The sequence below is a fragment of the Crocuta crocuta genome, unplaced genomic scaffold, assembly GCF_008692635.1.
Source record: "Crocuta crocuta isolate KB4526 unplaced genomic scaffold, BGI_CrCroc_1.0 scaffold348, whole genome shotgun sequence".
Classification (NCBI taxonomy): Eukaryota; Metazoa; Chordata; class Mammalia; order Carnivora; family Hyaenidae; genus Crocuta; species Crocuta crocuta.
Genome location: NW_027529573.1, coordinates 2,540,195 through 2,562,263, shown reverse-complemented (window position 1 = coordinate 2,562,263; position 22,069 = coordinate 2,540,195). Strand labels below are relative to the sequence as shown.

At 39.0% G+C, this 22,069-nt stretch overlaps 1 protein-coding gene across 5 annotated transcripts in view; it reads left to right on the top strand.

Annotated features, from left to right (window-relative positions):
• MTMR3 (myotubularin related protein 3) overlaps nucleotides 1–22,069 on the top strand; it is a 141,823-nt gene that overhangs the window by 458 nt on the left and 119,296 nt on the right. The gene's annotated exons all lie outside the window — the stretch shown is intronic.

Here is a 22,069-nt window from a genome sequence, read left to right as displayed (position 1 = left end):
GGGCGGCGGCCGCGGCCGCCAGGGGGAGGCGTGGGCAGGGGGAGCGCAGCGGCCCTGTCCCGCTCGGCCCGACCCTCGGCGCGGGGGAGGCGGGGTCCCAGGCCCGGGCGGCCATCCCGGACCTGCTGCGGACGGGCCCATGGGGCTAGGGGTGTGAAGTGCTCCCCTCGGAGCGTCCGGGGAAGTGCCCATGGACCCCCGGGAGGTGAGTGTATACCCCCCACCCCCCGGTTCCCGACCGGGTCTGTGGGAGTCCACTGTGGCGAGAGACCGGAGGTCGGGGGCCAGCGGAGCCCCTGAGGCGAGCGGTGAGGGCCTGAGACTTGTGGGAAGGAGGAGTGGCCGACTGCCTGTGCAGCAGGGCATCCTCCTGACCTGGTAGTACTTGGGTGGGAAGGATGGTTCGGAGGCGGCTGAGAGCTCGGGGAACACTTGGGTCAGACAGCTCTGCGAAAGATTGTTATTTCTCAAGTGGAAATTGTTTTGCTTCGGATCCCTGTGATAACACTGTTGCTTGTACTTTGGGCTGGAAAACTTAACTCAAAATAATGGGGTAAATTTTATAGGCACTTTAATAAACTTCTCTGGGGTCTATCTTGTCTGTGAGTTTTGCACTGCTGCTAGCTGTTGATGTTCAGGTGTCTTCTCCAGCCTGAGGCCTAAGTTCTTGATTGGTTTAATATCTTGACATCCACTTTATCTGATGGAATCTAATTTTGCCCAACGAAAAATACCGTGTGTACTCTTCTAGTTGAGGTTCAACTTCGTTTCTCATAATGTGGTCGGTGATGCCATCCAAGGCTTGGATTGAATTACATGAAATAATTTTTTACGTTAAACATTTGTGATTTGTACTTGGAGAGGTGATAAGGACTTTATTCTTTCAGGTTAAAGGCTGTTTCTGTAGGGTGAGAGACATGATCTGTGTTATTTTTGCTCTGAGATCCAAGTAAGGTGGGTTGGTAGCATGCAAAAAGTCTTGCCTACTGGAGGCTGTGACTTTGGTGGGTCACAGAGTTTACAGAATGGCAGTTTTGAGTAAACCCAGTATAATATGTGGTATTAAACTAAATTTGGAGGATTCCAGAATTTTAAATTGGCTGCCTGTGAAGGCCTCTTTTAGGTCTAATTACCTCCCTCATATTCAGGTGACCCAGAGCGGTTCAAGTGACAAGCATCGTGGTACAGCCCCACTTGTAGTTAATAGCAAGCCCTGAGAGAACCCATGTTTTGCAGCTTGTAGGCCAAGTTTTTTAGTTCAGTGGTTACCTAAACAGTCATCAGAAATAACATGGACTGTCTTAAATATTGATTCCTAAGCTCTATGCAGGACCTGTTGAATAAAAATCTTTGCGGGGGAGGCATGGGAATCCATCCTTACGAAGCTCCCCGAATGATTCTGGTCAGCCAGGTTTGTGAACCTGTGAAAGTCAGCTTTAGGTCACTTTTGGTATTCCAGAAGAGTCCCATTAATTAGGACTTCTAAGAGTGCTTTTAATTCTTTATAGAGCTTTAATTCTTACAGGGAAGAAGGGGAAGCCTGAGAAACCTAAACCTGAAAATTGAGCATCTCTTAAAATATAATAGATTTAGATAGGGGAATCAGATTTGTTGCCAGAAGTTATTTGTGCAAGTCTTTGGGAACACACTTGATAAAATTAGATGCTGCCTGACTGGAGGTATATCTAGAGATACATCAAAAGATCCATGGGGAAAAAAAGAGTGAGAAGCAGTAAGTCTACTTCTGGTTCACAAAGGAGTCCATGGGATGTGCTTCCCAACGTCTCAACATCATGGTTGCTTCTAAACCATCTGACTCAGGTTTCTAGTAAAGTGAGGGTAAGGTGGGTGAGTTACCAGTCATTTGAGATGAGGGTTGTGCACCAGGAAGGTTTATTGTGGATTGTGAAAAGTTCTTGAAACTTGCCCCAGGCCATGAAGAATGGTAAGGTCAGTTTTAAAAAATTTCTTTAAAAAGTTTATTGAGAGCTTGCTCACAAGAGCATGCACGGGGGAAGGGCAGAGAGAGGGAGAGAGAATCTCAAGCAGGCTTAGCACTGCTGGCTCAGAGCCGGATGCAGGGTAGGGCTTGAACCCATGAACCGTGACATCGTGATCTGAGCTGAAACCAGTTGGATGCTTCACCAACTGAGCAACCCAGGTGCCTGGTAAAGTCAGTTTTTAATTCTTTTGTAGTTCTGATTAACACGTTCTGTGGAAAAGTGGAATAATGAATTACCCAAGAGGTATTCATATTGCACCAGGGGTGTGGTGAGGTTCGATTTAAATTTGGAAGAATTGGCAGAAAATGTTACAGTTATGTAGAGTAGTGAAGGAGTTTGGTAAATATCCTGTCAAATAATGGAGTAGTATTTTAGAGAAGTGTATCCAGTTATCCAATTTAAGAACCAGAGGCTCTCTCTGTTTTGTTTTTTTGGTGTCTTCAGTACCTAGCATAGTTCTTAGCATATGTTGTGCTCTTAGATATTTGTTTAGCAAATGGATAGTATTTAAAATTGGAAAGAAACAGTTATGGTGGTTGATAACATTAGTTATTAAAAGCTACTTGATACCTTGCATTGGATTAGAGCCAGTTTTTTTTTTAATTTTTTTAATGTTTTATTTATTTCTAGGAGATAGCGTGAGCAGGGGAGGGTCAGAGAGAGAGGGAGTCACAGACTGAAACAGGCTCCAGGCTCTGAGCTGGCAGTCAGCACATAGCCCGACGCGGGGCTCGAACCCACGAACCGCGAGATTGTGACCTAAGCGAAAGTCGGACGCTTAACCGACTAAGCCACCCAGGCGCCCCTTAAAGAGCCAGTTTTTAGCCCATGTGGTTTGGAACTTTGCAATTCCTTCAAGAGGTTCTATATTCCAGGAGCTCCTGGCTAGCTTAGTTGGTAGAGCGTGTAACTCTTGATCTCAGGGTTGTAAGTTTGAGCCCCACATTGGGTATAGAGATTACTTAAAAATGAAATCTTTAGAAAACAGCTTTTTTTTTTTTTTTTGGTCCATTTTTAAGACTGTCAGTGTAAACTACCCTGTCCCCCATTTTTCAGTCTTAAATGCGTCTTAACTTTTTTTTTAGGTGTAGTGGCCCTTTTTAGTAACATTTTATTGGATGCAGAGATATTTAGAAAAACAGAAAGCTGTAGATGACAGATTCTGTCATTGACTGTGACTGCTGTTAGGAATGTCACTTCTCTGGATCTCTGTTTTCTCATCTATGCAATTAAAGGCCTATACTTGTTGATCTCAAGTAGTTTCCTCAGCCAGATTCTGCAAGTCTTTTTTTCTTTTTTTTTCCTAAGAAATATTATAGGCAGCTCTTTCTGCCCATGAGTCCTGTCCCTGTGCTTTAATAAAATCATCTTTTTTGTACCAAAAAACAAAAATATATATTTTTTTAAGTAAGCTCTACACCCAGCATGGGGCCTGAACTTGTGACCCCCCAAGAACAACAGTTGTGTGCTCTAACAGGCGCTCCTCTGCAAATCTTTAATAATTTGTAATTTAATTATCTTATTTTGTATTCATCTTACATAGGTAGGTGAAATTTTTTAATAATAAAATTAAAAATTTTTGGGTTTTATTTTTAGCTTATGGATCGTACATATTGTCCAAAAGTGCTCTGGAAATTGAGTGCATGTTGTAAGTATGCAGAAACAACATGCTTATGCTTTTGTAAGTCACTTAGTGTTGAAATCAAAATGGATTTCACATAAGGAACTTCATAATTTAGTGTGAAGCCACAAGATTAAGAATGGTTTGGGGAAGTTTGTGTAATTTATGTGCATAGTTGTTTCTTATGGGCCACCCAATTCTATAATTTTCTATGGTGAATTTTATATGTAATTTTATAATCAGTGAAACATTCACTTAAGACAAACTGTGAGATCAAATCCGTATTGGATTCAAGTAGAATTCCTAATAATTTTAGAGGCTACCAAAATTAACATTCATTGCTGTCTTAAAATCTTTATTTTGATACTTATATTGATACAATGCTTTCATCTTCACTTTTGTATCTAGAAGCTTTTTTTTTTTTTTTAATGTTTTATTTATTTCTGAGAGAGAGAGAGAGACAGCATGAGCAGGGGAGGGTCAGAGAGAGAGGAAGACACAGAATCCGAAACAGGCTCCAGGCTCTGAGCTGGCAGTCAGCACAGAGCCTGACGCGGGGCCCGAACCCACGAACCGTGAGATCATGACCTGAGCTGAAGTCGGACGCTTAACCGACTGAGCCACCCAGGCGCCCCTAGAAGCTTTTTAAAAAAATGTTTATTTTTGAGAGTGTGAGTGGGGGAGGGGCAGAGAGAGGGACAGAGTATCCCTCTGTGCTGATAGCAGAGAGATGCATGCGGAGCTTGAGTTTAGGAACCCTGAGATCAGATGCTTAACTGGCTGAGCCACCCAGGTATCCCTGTATCTAGAAACTTTAAAAAAATATATGTGTATTTTTTTATTACGTAAACTCTTTGCCCACCGAGGGGCTCTCATTCAGGATCAAGAGATGAAGAGTGGCATGTTCTACTGAATGAGCCAGCCTGGTGCCCCTTGTATCTAGAAACTTAACATAGCTTTTAAGTTCCTATTTGATTAAATGTTCAAAATGAAAATTGTAGTATGAGAATGGGTAGGCAAGTGAATCCTAGGTTCAGGCTTGAGTTGTGTTCCTTGTTAGATGTGTTGTTTCTGGCAATGTGTTGTTTCTGGCAAGCCACATAACCCCTCTGAACTTTAAATTCTTCATTAATGAAAGAAAGAATAATACTTTATTTATCTCTGTTGTGGAGATAAAATGGAATGGTGTATATGAAAAACAATCTGAAAATGTAAGGGTATGATATATTAGAATCCTATTTTATTTTCTTGGAAGAGTTGGCCTGTGGAGCAGTGGTAAACCTAGTATGTCTTGGCAGGTGCAGAAATTACTAATGTCACTAACAAGGCAATAGAAAAGATTTCTGCTTCTGTAGTCCACCTAGAGAAACCTTTTTGCACTTGCATCCTGTCTGCCAATAGGAATAGTCACAGTGCGACAGGAACTTCAGAGAGGGATCAGGGATATCTCACAGTTGTACTTGGAATAGATTTACTAGATTTCACCCATTTTATTATGTTGGAGCGGTGGTGGAAGGAGTTTAATATATATATTCTGTGTGAAGTTTAGGACTATTTCTGAATGGCTGTTGGCAACAACACAGGGTAAAGATGTCAGTGTGGTGATTTGATTTGATTTTAGTTAGAGAGAGGTGCAGAGGCAGAGAATCCTAAGCAGGCTCCACACTGTCAGCACAGAACCTGATGTAGGGCTGAATCTCACAACTGTGAGATCCTGACCTGAGCTAAAATCAAGAGTCTGATGCTTGATTGGATGAGGCACCACAAGGTGTCCCATCAATGTGGTGATTAAAAAAAAAAAAAAGACATTAAAAGAAAAAATATCCGCACATTGCAAATGATAAACGTATTGATTTGGGGAATTTTTTAATATGTTTATATACTGGATTGCAACAGTTGTAAAACTTGAGTTTTCTTGAGTTGTAAAACTTTGAAGCAATTGCTTAGGGACATGGTGTCTGGGTTTGTAGTCAGGATGATTATCTAAGATAGTAAAGCATAAAACAAAAACTGCAAGGAGATTATGAAGTTGGGTTAAGTAAAAGCTATTTTGTTAAGGGTAAAGTACGTTGTAGCTCTGTTATAAATAGTTGGTTTGATGAACAAAGGTAAATCATAGATTTATGCAAATGTTCTTAAGCACTCTTTTCCCTTAAATGACTATTTGTTAACTACAGAGGTATTGTCTTGATGCGGACTACTACAAGCATCATCTTGAATATGTCCAGGCCTGGATCTATTTTGTACCTATTTGTGTCTTCACACAATACTTAGAATGGTTTTGTTATTAAAGATAGTAGCAAGAGCTCCTGATTTATTTTCTGGGTTTTAAGTTTACATTAAAAAAAAGTTTATTTGTTTAAATTTTTTTTCATGTTTATTTTTGAGAGAGAGGGACAGAGTGTGAGCACAGGAGGGAGAGCGAGGGAGACACAGAATCTGCAGTAGGCACAGAGTTGTCAGCACAGAGCCTGACGCAGGGCGAGAACTGACGAGCCAAAGTTGTATGCTCAACTGACTGAGCCGTCTAGGCGCCCCTTAGTCTAATTTTTAATTTCAAAATCAAGTTGTTTCTGATTATGAAAGCTGTAAGTACGTAGTCATTGTAGGGGGGATCCTACAAAGAAGAAAATTGTAACTCAGGAGAATGAAGTAGAGATAACCCTTAATTCCACTTAGATGTAATGTTTGGTATTTTCCTTTTTTCTTACACATTATCTACAGAATACTTTAAGAAGAACAACTTTCCATGTCAAATTGGTGTTCTGTTAATGGTTATTTAGTGTTCTGTGATACAGATGCATCAATTTCCTGTAAATGGACGTTTTCAATTTTTCTCTTAAAACAGTGCTGTCATGAATTCCTTTGGACCTTTTTTATACGATTGTGCTACTATATCCATAGGCTAAATTTCTAAAAGTGGGCATACATTGTCAAAGAGTTCGTGTGTTTAAAAAAATTTTTTTAATGTTTATTTTTGATGGAGGTGGGGGCTAAGAGAGAGAGGGAGACACAGAATCTGAAGCATGCTCTAGGCTCCAAGCTTTCAGCACAGAGCCTGACGTGGGGCTCAAACTCCCAAGCAGTGAGATCATGATCATGATCTAAGCTGAAGCTGGATACTTAACCGACTAAGACAGTCAGGTACCCAGGATGCCTATTTTAAAGTCCTACCGACAGGAGTGCTTGGGTGGCTCAGTTGGGTAAGCGTCTAACTTCGGCTCAGGTCCTGATCTCACCGTTTGTGAGTTCCAGTCCTAGTCCTGCAATGGGTTCTGTGATGACAGCTGGGAGTCTGGAGCTTGCTTGGGATTCTGTGTCTCACTCTTTCTCTGCCTCTCCCCCGCTCGTGCTCTCTCTCTCCCTCTCTCAGAAATAAAACATTAAAAAAAATAAAGTCCCACCAACAGTTATTTTAGTGTCCAGTTTCTTATATTCTTGCTAGTGATTTATTATGTCTTAGCTTGTTGGTGGGAATTTATTTATTTATTTATTTTTTTAAATGTTTTATTTATTTTTAGGAGAGAGAGAGAGACAGCGTGAGCAGGGGAGGGTCAGAGAGAGAGGGAGTCACAGACTGAAACAGGCTCCAGGCTCGGAGCTGGCAGTCAGCACAGAGCCCGACGCGGGGCTCGAACCCACGAACTGCGAGATCATGACCTAAGCGAAAGTCGGACGCTTAACCGACTAAGCCACCCAGGCGCCCCTGTTGGTGGGAATTTAAAAACAGCTTGGGAATAGTTTTCCTTTTGCTCTATTTTTCAGCATCAGGTCTTAGCCTCTACAGTTTAACTCTGTGGATGGGGCAGGTAAAAATGAAAGTGCAGTGATAGAATATGTTAGTCCAGTGGTCTCTCTAAACTTCTTGATTCTCCCATCAGTAAAAAAAAGTTTTAAGCATTAATCCTTAACTCTTAAGTATTTAATTTACAAAAAATACATATGCTAATAGGTTATTGTGTACCTTATAAAATATAAGCAAAGAAAACTAACACATATCACTTCTTTAGACGTAAGATTTAACATTGGCCTTTATGGATGGTTGTTTTTGGGCATTTCCTCTGGTTCTGCAGATCGTCCAGCCTAATTGGATTATGATAGTCTTTAAAGTGTCCCATGCATTTGAGAGTCCTATCTGCAATAAGGGCAAACATAAACATTGTTCAAAGTACGGTTTGATACATTTTGTCATTGTTAAGGTAGTTGAATTCCAAAGGGAAAATCATAGGATGGGAAACAGTCTAAGTAGTTTATTCCTCTTAGATTTGAAGAATTGGTGTTGTGCTTTATGGAAAGTGTGTTTTATGGAAAGTATATTTTAAAATGTGCTTTATGGAGGGGTGCCTGGGTGGCTCAGTTGGTTAGGTGTCCGACTTTGGCTCTGGTCATGATCTCACAGTTCATTGGTTCAAGCCCCGCATCAGGTTTTGTACTGACAGCTCAGAGCCTGGAGCCTGTTTCAGATTCTGTGTCTCCCTCTTTCTCTGTCCCTCCCTTGCTCACACTCTCTCTCTGTCTCAAAAATAAACAAACATTTAAAAAAGTGTGCTTTATGGAAAGTAGTTTGGTTATAACATAGCTCTGTTTTCTAAGAGCTTAGAGACTGAGGGAAGGGATGAATAATTGCTACTTTCCTTTGCTTGCAAAATACCACAATTAACATGTCACTATAAACTCCATTTGGAAGAGCCTGAACCTATAACTTTTAAAAAATGCTTTATTGGGCTGAAACGTTCTATGGTGAATTTTAGATTAAAAAATAACTTGATTAAGTTTGAATAAGTTGCTTTTGATTTGTGCCCCTTCCCACCCCCCAGCCCCCCCAAGTTATGAAATCAGGAAATGCTTTTTGTACTAGAAAAATGAGTCTCCCTTTCTCCTCCCATCCTGGGGAACTTAATTTCAGTTATTTCATATGGGTCATTGTCATAGAAAAAATAATATTAAGGTCTTAGAGATTGTGAAAAGTGAATTTGTGTGATTATTTTTTGCCAGTTTAAAAAAATGAGATTTACACTGAAGATGATTGCTGTATACAGTACTTTGGAAAAAAGGCTAGGTGTCTCTTAAAAAAATATTTTTTAAACGTTTATTCATTTTTGAGGGACAGAGTGTGAGCAGGGGAGGGGCAGAGAGAGAGGGAGGCACAGAAACCAAAGCAGCCTCCGTACTCTTAGCTGTCAGCACAGAGCCCTAGGCGGGGCTCAAACCTGAGCTGAAGTTGGACGCCCAACTGACTGAGCCACCCAGGCACCCTGGGTATCTCTCTTTAAATTTTATGATTTATAAGGTACTTTCACATATATTCTTAGACCCTCAAGGATTTGAGAGCGTAATTTGATAACTTATGTGATTTCCATTCATTTGAGGCCACATGCATAGTGTTTGACATCATATTTAAAGAGGTAGACTGTAAGCCCTACAGAAGTTAAGTATTGATGGCTGTTTTCCCTCACTCCCCAGCACTTCTGTGCTGCCCAGTACACAGTATTTATGGACTGTTTAAACTTTTACTTATTTACATGTGTAAATATATATGTAATAGTGTTATAAAACCTGTAGTTAGATTGTTCTTTCATCTGATGTGCACAAAATTTTTATTTGGAGAGGTCATTAATTTTACATCAACCTTCCATATGTTTAATTTTTTAATTTTTTTCAGTCTTTCAGATATTTTGCCTTCTGCTAAGAATAGTATTGAGGCAACAAAAAAAATCAGTCTTGATTTAATTCCTTTAACTATGTGTGCCCTTTTTACTGTCAAGATCTGGTGTGTGTGTGTGTGTGTATGTGTGTATGTGAGTGAGAGATTTATGCAGTAGGCTGCTACTTAAGGAAACATTAGTTAGTCTTTGGGTATACAGTGTAGTTCTTGAAACATGGACTCAGTGGTTAGCCATGGGGTGAATTAAAAGGAGCACATAGATTCTTCTCATTTGTCTCATTTTCTCCAGTTCCATATTTTATGTGGTTTTGGCTTAGAAAACCCTGAAGAAAATTAGTCTTTCAAAGAACTACTATGTTATTTCCCTTTTGTTCAGCTGTACTTAATATCCTGTTTAGTAAGTGGACTAATATGCTTTTATAAATAAGAGAGACCCTGGAAAGATAGGAATAGAAATATTGTGATTAATTTCTGGCTGGTGGATAGTCTGTTTTCTGCTTCATATCCTTCTGTAGTTTTCTAGGAGCATGTATTACTCTTATGATTAGGAAAGATTGCTATTTTAAAATGCATTTTAATGTCTTTAGTTTTCATTGGGTGTCTTATGAGGGCTTAAATCATAGTCGCCAGTGAGAAAGCGGTTAGTTAACTGGCTCTAGTTCCTAAGCACAGTGGAAATTGTAGAAAGTGGTAGGGGAGGAATGGGGCAAACAAACTTATTTGAACTTTTTCATTGTAAACTCCATTATGACTGAGATTGAGTTTTGATCAAATTTAAACACTAAAAACTTCCATCTAATTTTCTTCTTGCTGATGAGCTGATTGAGAATTATGAATGATGCTTTGAAAGGGAAAAATCAGATTCTGTGAATCCTAAACACAGGACTCAGCCTGAATTCCTACTTCTCTTGCTGACTTGCCATGTGGACTTGAGCAAGTTCTGTAGTGGTGTGTGTAGTAAATATCAAGTAGGATTATAGCAATTCAGAGGTGATAGGATTTTATGCATGTAATTTGATACAAGTTTATACATGTAAAATAAACTGGAGGTTTATTTTAAGATTTTATTTTTAAGTAATCTCTGTACCCACTGTGGGGCTTGAATTTAGAACATGCAGCTCTTGATCCTGGGGTTTTATCAGAGGAGCCAGCCAGGTGCCCTAGAACTGGAAGATATTGAGATAAATGACTTTTATGATGTAGCCTCTTTGGGGTTTGATATTAATACACAGCTGGGAGTTGAGCCACTGTAAGTTTATATACTAATTGTGATATTTAAGAAGATCTATGTAATATATCTTTTAGAGTTTAAGAGATTAGATAGAGTGAGCCTATCAATATGTGTTCTTCGTTTTCTACACATTAAATTTTACATTTCTGGAGTAAGGCATTTGTACTTAACTATTTTTTTAAAGAATAAGATTAAAGTTGATGAGCAATCAAGGTAATAAAGGTAGGTACTACTAAGGTTTATGGGGGCTTTTTAGTTTGGAGTTTTATAGTAAAAAATAACAAGCCTGTCCAAAAAAAAAAAAAATACCCTATAGAAGTCTACAAAGCCCATTCTCCTCTGTTTCTAAATTCCATATCCTGCCTTTCCTTTTTTTTTAAAAGTAAAATTTAGGGCACCTGGCTAGCTTATTCTGTTCAATGTCTGACTTTGGCTCAGGTCATGGTCTTTCAGTTCTTGAGTTTGAGCTCTACATCGGGTTCTCTGCTGTCAACACAGAGCCTGCATCAGATCTCCTGTCCTGCTCTCTCTTTGCCTCTCCCCTGCTTACTCTCTCTCAAAAAATAAACATTAAAAAAAGTGAAAATTTAAGTATTTCAAAAATCGAGAAAAATAGAGAATTTAACAAATACCACGTACTTAGTAGGTGTTTAGATTTAATAGACGTTGACATCTTGATTTGTCTGAGAGGTGTGTTTATTTTTTAAAATATTTTTTTAATGTTTATTCAGTTTTGGGAAAGAGACAGAGTGTAGGTGGGGGAGGGACAGAGAGAGGGAGACAGAATCCCTAGCAGGCTCCAGGCTCTGAGCTATTAGCACACAGGCTGATGCGGGGCTTTAACCCACAAACCTTGAGATCATGACCTGAGCCAAAGTTGGATGCTTAACCCACTGAGCCACCCACATGCGCCTAAGTATATCCATTAAAAACATTTTTTGATGTTTATTTTTGAGACAGAGTGCGAGCTGGGGAGGTGCAGAGAAAGAGAGGGAGACACAGAATCCAAAGCAGGCTCTAGGTTCTGAGTTGTTAGCGCAGAGCCTGATGGCGGGGCTTGAACTCACGGATTGAGAGATCATGACCTGAGCCGAGGGTGGATGCTTAACCGACTGAGCCACCCAGGCGCCCCATAGGTATACCTATTTTTAAAGACTGTATGGTATTTATTTTTTTTAACATTTATTTTTGTGTGTGAGAGAGAGAGAGAGGCAGAGAGGGAGGGAGGGAGAGAGAGAGAATCCCAAATAGGTTCTGCACTGGCAGCTCAGAGCCCGATGTGGGGCTTGAACACAAACTGTGAGATCATGACCTAAGCTAAAATCAGGAGTTGGACACTTAACTGACTGAGCCACCCAGGTGCCCCTAAATTTTTTAAGTATGTTTACATTATCTGTACACCCAGTGTGGGGCTCTAGCTCACCATCCCAAGATCAGGAGTTGCATGGACCACCAGCTGAGCCAGCAAGGCAACCCCTATATAGTTTTTTTTTTTTTTTTAAGCTTTTTGTAGACAGCCTACCATTATCCTAGTCCCTTATTGATTGACATCTAGGGATTTTTCTTTGTCTTTTTTTTCAAAAATTTTCAGAAGTGTCTGTAATGGATTGTCTTGTACTTTATACTGTTGAACAACAGGAGTATTATTTCTACAGAAATAGTTCTGCAGAATAAATTCTTGGGGAATAGAATTGCATGTAACAAATATTGATGCTTTTATATTAAAGCTAAACCAATATGCATATTTGTGACTTTCTTAGTCCTGGTCTGTTCATTTAGGTCTGTTCAAAATGGGTGCTCTGTATGAGATGCTGAGATGGATAGTTTCCTAGTATACAAAGTAATCTATTAAAATTGCATTGAAGAGGGGCATCTGGCCAGCTCACTGGTAGAGTATGCAACTCCTGAGTTCGGGGTTATGAGATCACACACCACTTTGAGCATACAGCTTACTTAAACAAAACAAACAATTGCATAGTAGAGACTCAGAAGAGTCCCAGCTTTATATAGATAAAGTACACAAAGCTGAGATTGGGGAATGGTTTTGGTTTTGCTAGCTAGGACAGAATAGAAGATCAAAGATTCAAAGACAAATTTGTAAAGTGTATTGGCTATGAATTGTTGAAATCAAATCATTAAGGTGTTTGAATTTTCTTTTACTCTCCGAACTGAGCTCTTTTGGGCTTTTTGAGATCAAAGGAAATTTTGGGGAAGTTATGTCTGGTGACAGTGTGCATAATTGGGAGCAGGCAAAGATTGGAAAACAGTGAAGAATCTGTACTGTACACAAAATTAGGTAACAAGGACCTGAATTGAGGTGGTGGCAAGGTGGTAATTCAGGTGACCAGATTAAAGTAAAGGATTACTAGTTGACACCCTAAAGGAAATAGACAAACATTTGTGAACTAGTTGAAAGGAAATAAAGCAGGAATTCAAAATTGGTGACCGGTTTTCGTGAATAGTGATAGTAGAGAAATGTGAAATTGGGAGGAGGGGCTGGTTTTGGAAAAGGATTGAAATGATGTCCTTCACACATTTAACATTGAGGTCAGGGGATATATAAGTAAAAATGTCCTGCAGGAGCTTGGAGATAGAGAATTCATGGTAGGAAGAAGGGTAGATAGGCCTTATCTGCATATGATCTTGAACCTAGAAGAGCCAAAGATTGACTTTTAGGAGGTGGCAGAAGAAGATAAAATTAAAACTTTAAAAATTAGGGTAATGAGGCACAGTGGAAGGAGAGAAGAGAGGATTTACAAATTAAGCAATAATCAGTTAAGTTTGAGTGAAATGAGGGAAAATGAGGGCTAAGGAAATAACTGGATTTGGTGATTCATACTAGTCATTGATCATAAGTTTCTTATATTAATTTTAGCTTAGTAAAGGGCTAGGGGTGAGTGGGAGATGAGACAGCTTATGTAGAACCAGTGCTGGGGTGCCTGGGTGGCTCGGTTGAGTCTTGACTCCTGATATCAGCTCAGGTCATGATCTCACAGTTTAAGTTTGAGACCTGTTTGGGATTCTCTGTTATTCTCTTTGTCCCTCTCTTTCAGAAGTAAATTAAAAAAAAACAAAAAAAAACAAAAAAAAAACCCCAGTGATGGTCAGTAGAACTTCCTTTGATCCTTCTGACAGTTGGTATCTGCACTGTCTAGTACATACTGAGCATTTGAAATTTGGCTAGTTTGACCAACGAACTAAATTTAGCCATATATGGCTAGTGGCTATCATGTTGGATAGCATGGATTATGGATAGACTCAATGAAGCAGATGTAGATTAAGCCATAGGAAGAAATCCCAGGATAAAATAGATGCATTTAGTTATCTAAAAATTTTGTTGCAATGCTATCAAAATGTTGTTGGAATTATATATTCCAGTGCAAACCAGACTTTTTCTTTTGTGTGTGTGTGTGTGTTCAGTGTTGGCAATAATCGATAGCTCTTACCACTGTATAAGAACAACATTAAAGAATGTAATTTTAAGACAATTATGGTCTGAAATCTCTTCATGGTGTTTTTTTCCTGTCTGGGGAAAAAGTTGCAATTCAGATTTTACTGATGAAGTAATATTTATTGAGACGTTTTGGGTCTATGTTTTGTCCAACTAAAAGTAACAAAAAATTTCTATCTTAGAAATCTCATTGGGGGCTCTTAACCATCAATTTGTTCTCTATAATTATCAGAGGCATAGGGGGATGGATGAAATAGGTGATGGGTTTTAAGGACTGCATTTGAAATAAAAACTTAAATGAATTTGTATTTTATATAAATCTCATTGGGGAGAGAGGGAATACCAGCTATACTTGACTTTAAATAAATCAGTATTTACATATTTTATTGCTTGAAAAATGGTTTGCTTTGAGAATGATATATGCTTTCAATTGGAATATTTGGTAGTATTGAGAGAATTTTTAAAAAATGTTTTATTCTTGAGAGAGAGCGTACAAGCAGGGGAAGGGCAGAGAGCAGAGGAACAGAATCTGAAGTGGGCTTGGTGCTGACAGCAGAGCCTGATATGGGGCGTGAACTTGCAAACTGCAAGATCATACCTGAGCTGAAGTAGGATATTTAGCCACTGAGCCACCCTGCAAATGTTTATTATCTGGCTAATCTAAATTTTTTTTTTTGTGTGTGTGTAAAGAAGAATTAAAAGTATACATGAAAGGACCCATTCATAAGACAATAAACTGTGTGATTCCATCTATAAAGTTTAAAAAACAGACAAAACTAGTAGATGGTGATGGAAATCAGAATAATGGTTATCTTGGTGGTGAGCATAAGGGAGATTTTAGGGGTGATGGTAATATTCTATGTCTTCATCTGGGTGATGATTTTTTTTCTTTTTTCTGTTTTTTTTTTTTTTTTGGGCGAGAGCACTCACACATGCATGCGTTGGGGAGGGTCAGAGAGAGAGAGAGTGTGCGCGCGAGGGAGAGAGAATCCCAGTCAGGCTCTGCACTGTCAGGGCTGAGCTTGATGTTGGGCTTGAACTCCTGAACTGCAAGATCATGACCTGAGCTGAAATCAAGAATTGGATGCTTAACCGACGTAGCCACCTAGGTGCCCCTGGGTGATGCTTTCATTATTGCCTTCAGGCAACTGTTTTATGAGAATCATTGAGTTTCATATTTATGTGCATTTTTTGTATGTATGTTATACCTATTCTTGAAACTTTAACAAAATTTTAGTGAACATTAGTTGAACGTGTCTCCCTTTATCATCTTTAATTTTTCTACCTCTGTTCATAAAGTAATATACTTCATGATAAAACATTTTGCCTTTTTCAGTTATGATATAAAACATACAGAAACAGGAGCACACAAACACATGCATAGCTTAATTTTTAAGATGAATAAATTGGAGGGTTTAAAAATATTTAAAGATTTTTTAATGTTTATTTTTTATTTTTTTAAATGTTTATTTTTGAGAGACAGAGCAGGAGCAGGGGAGTGGCAGGGAGAGAGAGGGAGACACAGAATCTGAAGCAGGCTTCAGGCTCTGAGCCATCAGCACCGAGCCCAACCCAGGGCTTGAACTCATGAACTACGAGATCATGACCTGAGCTAAATTTGGAGGCTTAACTGACTGAGCCACCCAGGCACCCCTAAATGTTTATTTTTGAGAGAAAGAGAGGGAGAGAGAGAGTGTGCACAAGTGGAGGAGGGGCAGAGTAGGGAGGATAGAGGATCTGAAGCAGGCTCTGTGCTGACAGCAGAGAGCTGATATGGGCTCGAACTCACAAACCATGAGATCATGACCTGAGCTGAATTTGGAGGCTTAACCAAGTGAGCCACCCAGGCATCCCAAGGAGGATTTTTTTTTTTCTTAAATGTTTTATTTATTTCTAGGAGAGAGAGAGAGAGACAGCGTGAGCAGGGGAGGGTCAGAGAGAGAGGGAGTCACAGACTGAAACAGGCTCCAGGCTCTGAGCTGGCAGTCAGCACAGAGCCCGACGCGGGGCTCGAACCCACGAACCGTGAGATCATGACCTGAGCCGAAGTTGGACGCTTAACCAACTGAGCCACCCAGGCGCCCCAAGGAGGATTTTTTTTTTTAATTGTTTTGTTTTTGGTATGTCATACCTGTGTCCATCAGAAGGGAAGGAGTTGATGGAGGGCCAAAATATTAGAAGCAAACAAAGTTTTCGAAATCTCAGAACAGCAGATCCTCATCTTGGCTCTGCCTTCACCTTACTGTCTCTTTGGGCAAGTCATTTAACTTAATTTGAGCCTTAGATTTTTCTGTACAACAGGGGTAATACTTAATGTTCTTTGCAAAGTAACTCAGTGCAATTCAGGTAAAATTATAGGAACATAGAATGGTATTGGTAGATAGGTGTTTGGGGCATTGAATTTAGGTCTCTTACCTTAAAGGGCAGAATTGTGATAAAGGTAAAATGATTTGTCCAAGGTAAAATGATTTCTGAGAGAGAGAAACAGGTGAGTAGGGGAGGGTCAGAGAGAGAGAGACACACAGAATCTGAAACAGGCTCCAGGCTCTGAGCTGGCTGTCACTACAGAGCCTGACATGGGGTTTGAACCCACGAACTGTGAGATCATGACCTGAGCCAAAGTCAGACGCTCAACCGATTGAGCCACCCAGGTGCCCCATGATTATTATTATCAACTTATATTAGCTTTAATCATTCTGAGGCTTAATGTCAGGCACTATTCTAAATGATTACATGTGTATTAACTCATATGTCTAGACTTATTCCCAGAGGTAGGTATAATTATTCTGATTTACTGATGAGACGATTGAAGCAAAATGAGGTTAAATAACTTGCCCGTATAGTTGATTTCTTGAACCTGAGCTCTTAACCATTTTGCTGTCCTGCCTAGTTAAGTGAAAGCACTTAAAAATTCTAGGCAAATATTAATATTTTTCAATAATCTCTTATTGAAGTGAAATTTTGTGTTCTTGAACCAAAATTAGGAGAGGAACTCATTTGTTGTGACCATTATGATTCTGGAAAAGATTCATGTTAATATTTATTGCTTAGGTTTTATTCTCTCCTTGACAAATTTAATACTTTTTTAAATACTACTAGGATGTAAGCATATGGTAGTTTTCTTTAAAAAATACATATATATGTATATATGTAATAAATAAATACACACACACACACACACACTATTTTAAGTAAATTCTGCCCCCAATGTGGGGCTTGAACTCACCACCACAAGATTCAGAGTTGCATGCTTTACCAGCGGAGCCAGCCAGGCACCCCTAAAAAATAAATGGAAATTCCCTTAGGAGTAAAAAGTATTTATAAGTACTTTACAAATACTATTTTGATTTCTAGGCAAAATGTTAATGAAAAGGAGTTTTCAAACTGGAGGCATATCTAATAAGGTTTAGAGGCACTGCTATGGTTGTTTAAGCAGCATCTGGTCTTGGTTTTCAGAGCAGTAATTAAGATTATGTCACGTCTGGGGTGCCTAGGTGGCTCAGTCAGTTAAGTGGCTGACTTGATTTCAGCTCAGGTCCTGATATCACGGTTTGTGAGACTGAGCCCTGCATGTGTCAAGCTCTGCTGGCAGTGAGGAGCCTGCTTGGGATTCTCTCTCCTCTCTCTGCCCCTCCCCCTACGCACGGATGTGCGCTCTGTCTCTCCTTCTCTCCTTTTCCCTCCCTTTCTAAATAAACATTAAAAAAAAAAGTTCTTTAAACAAAATGAAAAAAAAAACTTAGTAAAAAAAATCACATCTGTGGTTTGATAAAATTTTGAAACTAAGATATAATTCACCTACAGTAAAACACCCCTTTTTGAGTACAGTTCTGCGAGTTTTGGAAACACATGATCACAATGGAGATATAGGATAGTTCCATCATCTCAAAAAATTTTTCTCCTGTTCCTTTCTAGTCCACCTCTTTTCCCACCTCTAGTCTCTGGCAAGTACTGATGTGTTTTGTCATAATTTTCTTTTCCAGAGTTCCATACAATGGAATCATGCAGTATATAGCTTTTTGAGACTGGTGTCTTTATTTAACCCAATGGACTTTGACACATCCATCTTTTGCATATTAATAATACTTTTTATTGCTGAGCAGCATTTCATTGTATGGGCATACCACAGTTTATTAATTCTCCAAGCTCATTTGGGTTGTTTCCAGTTTCTAGTGACTACAAAAAGCTGCTATAAAAACTATGCACACATAAACACACATACATGCCTGTGTATTNAAAAAAAAAAAAAAAGAGTTGTATGCTCCACTGACTCAGCCAGCCAAGTGCCCCATGCCCGTGTGTGTGTGTGTGTGTGTGTGTGTGTGTGTGTGTGTGTGTGTTGTTTATTTTTGAGAGGTGGAGAAGGGGCACAGAGAGGATCCTGAGCAGGCTCCGCACTGTCAGCTGGAGCAGGATGTGGGGCTCAAACTCATGAATGAGATCATGACCTGAGCCGAAAACAAGAGTCGGCCACTTGATGGACTGAGCTGCCCAGCTCCACCTTCCCCCCCCACCGCCATTTTTTAAAAAGTTGATTTATTTTGAGAGAGAATATGAGTGAGCAGGGGAGGGGCAGAGTGAGGGAGAGAGAGAATACAAGCAGGCTCTGTACCACCAGCACAGATTGTGATGTGGGGCTTCAACTCAAGAACCCAGAGATCATGACCTGAGCAGAGATCGAGTCATATGCTTTAACGACTGAGCTACCCAGTCACCCTGAGAATAATTTGTTATGTAAATAATCTTGTAGTGTAAACTGTAAATCATTAGAATTTTCTTTAAGGAAGTAGACAGACATACTTAATGGATAAATTATTTATAAAAATCCTTGTGCGTTATTTCATATTTTATGTAGCTTTTGAATTGTGAGTCCTTGACTTTGTTTTATTCCTCTAAGTAGCAAAATAGTTACATAATTAGTTATGAAAAGTTGCTAAGTAAAAATGTTTAGCTATAGAATTCCTGCTCCATTTCCTCCCTTCTCCCAAGATGGCTGGAAATATTAATATTGGTAGCAGTAGATTCATGTGAACAAGACATAAAGCTTATGTTTTGTGGTTTATGGTTGATTAGCTACTTGAATTAAATTATCCTCTTTGTTACTAGGTAGTGAACTTTACTTTTTTTTGCAATATGAGGCTGAAAGAAGAGATGGGACCTTTTTACCTTAGAAAAGAGCTTGCAGGAAGTTCTTGCAAGTTAATGTTTTGAGGTTCCAATTCTGACCCTGCAGAGTACTACAGAAACCATAGGTGGTTTTACACTTTTAAGAATTGTGTGTGTGTGTTTCTTTTGTTTGTTAGCTTAAGCCCTTTAGATTTAAATCCTATGATTGAAGTACTTGATATACAGAGCTATAGATTCTTGCAGGAGTATACATTTCTTCTGAGTTAAAAGATCCAGGAAACTGAATATTGTGTTTAGAACCAAGAGATACTACATTTCAAATATGATCATTTGGTAAGGGAATATTTCATTTGTAGGCTATCACGTTTCTAGCCTTTTTACATGAAAATACCTACCTGGAGATGCGCAATCTTGACAATAATGGAGATCGCAAATTAACAGTTGGTCTTCTGTATGTGGTTGCTTGATAGGTACAAGATTTAGGCTTTTCCTTTTTTTGATACTACATTGTTAGTGATCCAAGTCTAGAATTCCAAGCATAAGGTTGCCAGTATTAAAAATAGGGGCATATGAAGGTAACAACTGTGGGTCTAATATTACAGATAAGATTTTAATTAGCTGTATTAGTTGCACATTTAATTTTCACTGCTATCTTTGAAGTAGGCAAGTCAGGCCATATTATTAGTCACACTCTAACTGAGGAACTTCTTTCACTGCAGTTAGGATTTGTCTGAAGTTTCACTGCTGGTGAATAGCTGAGTTAGAACTCAGATCTGACATCGAGTTGAATATTCTTTGCACTGTTGCAGTTTAGTATGACAAATGGTGAATAAGAGTCCAGGCTTGGGTTTGAATTGTGGCTCCACCACTAGTACCTCCCTATGATAGGCAACCTCCTTAACTTTTCTGTGCCTCAGATTTATCAGCTTCAAAATGGGAATAATGATGCTTAACTCTTAGTGCTTTTATGAGGATTCAGCCAGTGCTTCTAATGGTAGCTAGCCTGTAGTAAGCACTCCATATGATAGTTGCAGTTGCTGCTGTTTTTTCTATAGTGATAACAGTAACACTGCCTCTTTCCACAGGGATCAATGTTAGATTTGAAAGAAGGTGAATGCAAGATACTCCAAGATGGGGGCCCTGGGTGGCTCAGTCAGTTAAGCATCTGACTCTTGAATTTGGCTCAGGCCATGATCTCACAGTTTGTGGAATCAATCACCGTGTTGGGCAGCATGGAGCCTGCTTGGAATTCTTTCTCCTTCCCTCTCTGTCCCCCTGCCCCCCATAAATAAAAAAAATAAAAAAAAAGTAATATTCAAAGATGGTAGATTTAGTACCCAGAAGAATAAGTAGCAAGGTGAATTGATTTTGGCAGAAAGATGGGGAATATTGGTGTGTGTTTGTGTATGCTTGTGTGCATCTTGCTTTTAAGCATGGAAACAATTGGACATTGGACATAAGTACAAATAGATTAGGCAGTTAGAGCTTTAGGGCAGGGCTGAGGAGGATGACTAGTGCTGGAGGTAAATTTTTAAATCACCATCACAGATAATATATGGGAAACTTAGTTTGCACCAAGATTTTGTCCTCTTTTACATTGGTTCTTAGAGCTTTGTTACATAAGCAATATGCTTACCATACATTTTCTGTTCTTAGTGGTTACACAAGAGAATAATATAGAAACCCGACATGTATCCTAGTATACAAGGGAACTGCATCTCTTCAAAATAATAGATTACCGAATATTTCTTGGGCTCTTTTACTATGTATATAACTCTCAAGGGTTAGGGAATTTTGAAGTGTAAGAGGATTATGCCTTTTGGTGCTTGGGTCCTTGTATGTAGATAAGGTACTTACTTGATATAAGATAATGTTCTTTCAAATATTCTAAATTAAATATAAGTTCAAATTTACTAGTTGGAAGGGGATATCTTTGCTTTACTGTAATAATGCTATATAGAATTATATATTTTATATATTCTTAGTGTTTTTGGATTTGCAATTGTATACTTAGATCTGTGAATATTAAAGCAACTTTTCTGGTTTTTTATGGGTGCATATTTTAAATTTATACATTAAAATTCTGTGTAAGCATATTTTGTTTTTTAAAAATGTTATTTGAGAGAGAATGCATGAGTAGGGGAGGGACAGAAAGAGGGGAGAAAGAATCCCTAGGAGGCTCCATGTTAGTGCAGAGCCCGACACAGGGCTTGATCTCCCAGACTTGTTAGGGGATTTGACCTAAGCTGAAATCAAGAGTTGGACACTCAGCTGACTGAGACACCCAGGTGCCCTGCATAAGCATATTTAAAATAATGGTTTTTTTTTTAAAAGGTTTTATTTATTTTTGAGAGACCGTGCAGAGAGAGAGAGGGAGATAGAGAATCCCAAGCAGGCTTGGCACTGCTAGCACAGAGCCTGACTCAGGGCTCCAACTCATGAAACATGATACCGTGACCTGAGCCGAAATCAAGAGTCAGTTGCTTAACCTACTGAGCCACCGAGGCACCCCTAAATTATGGTTTCTTAAACCTGCTAATCTGTATATATTAGCTTTTTTTCAGAATCACTATGTAACCTTTTACTGACAAACAGGCCCTGAGCATCTTTGGAACTGTTAGTTGTATTACATGTACTACTCTTCTATTCGCAACAGTGTTTTACCTTCTTGAAACTAAGAATTACACATTTAAAAAAATTTTTTTTATTAATAGTTTCCTCTAAAAAGGTACAGTGGCATAGATCATTTCCCTTCAGAGATGTTTGATGGACCTTCAGAGAATTCTTGGGTATCTCAAGCTTTTATTAACTTCAAAATACTTCAGATCATTTACCTGATACAGAAAAGAAAAAATGACCCTTCCTTGAGGGCATAAAAACTTTTAAGTGTACCTATCTGCATAAAATCTACATAAAAATACCAGGAGATTTTACAAGAAAATTTTGAACTCTTGCACAGAAGAGAATTTTT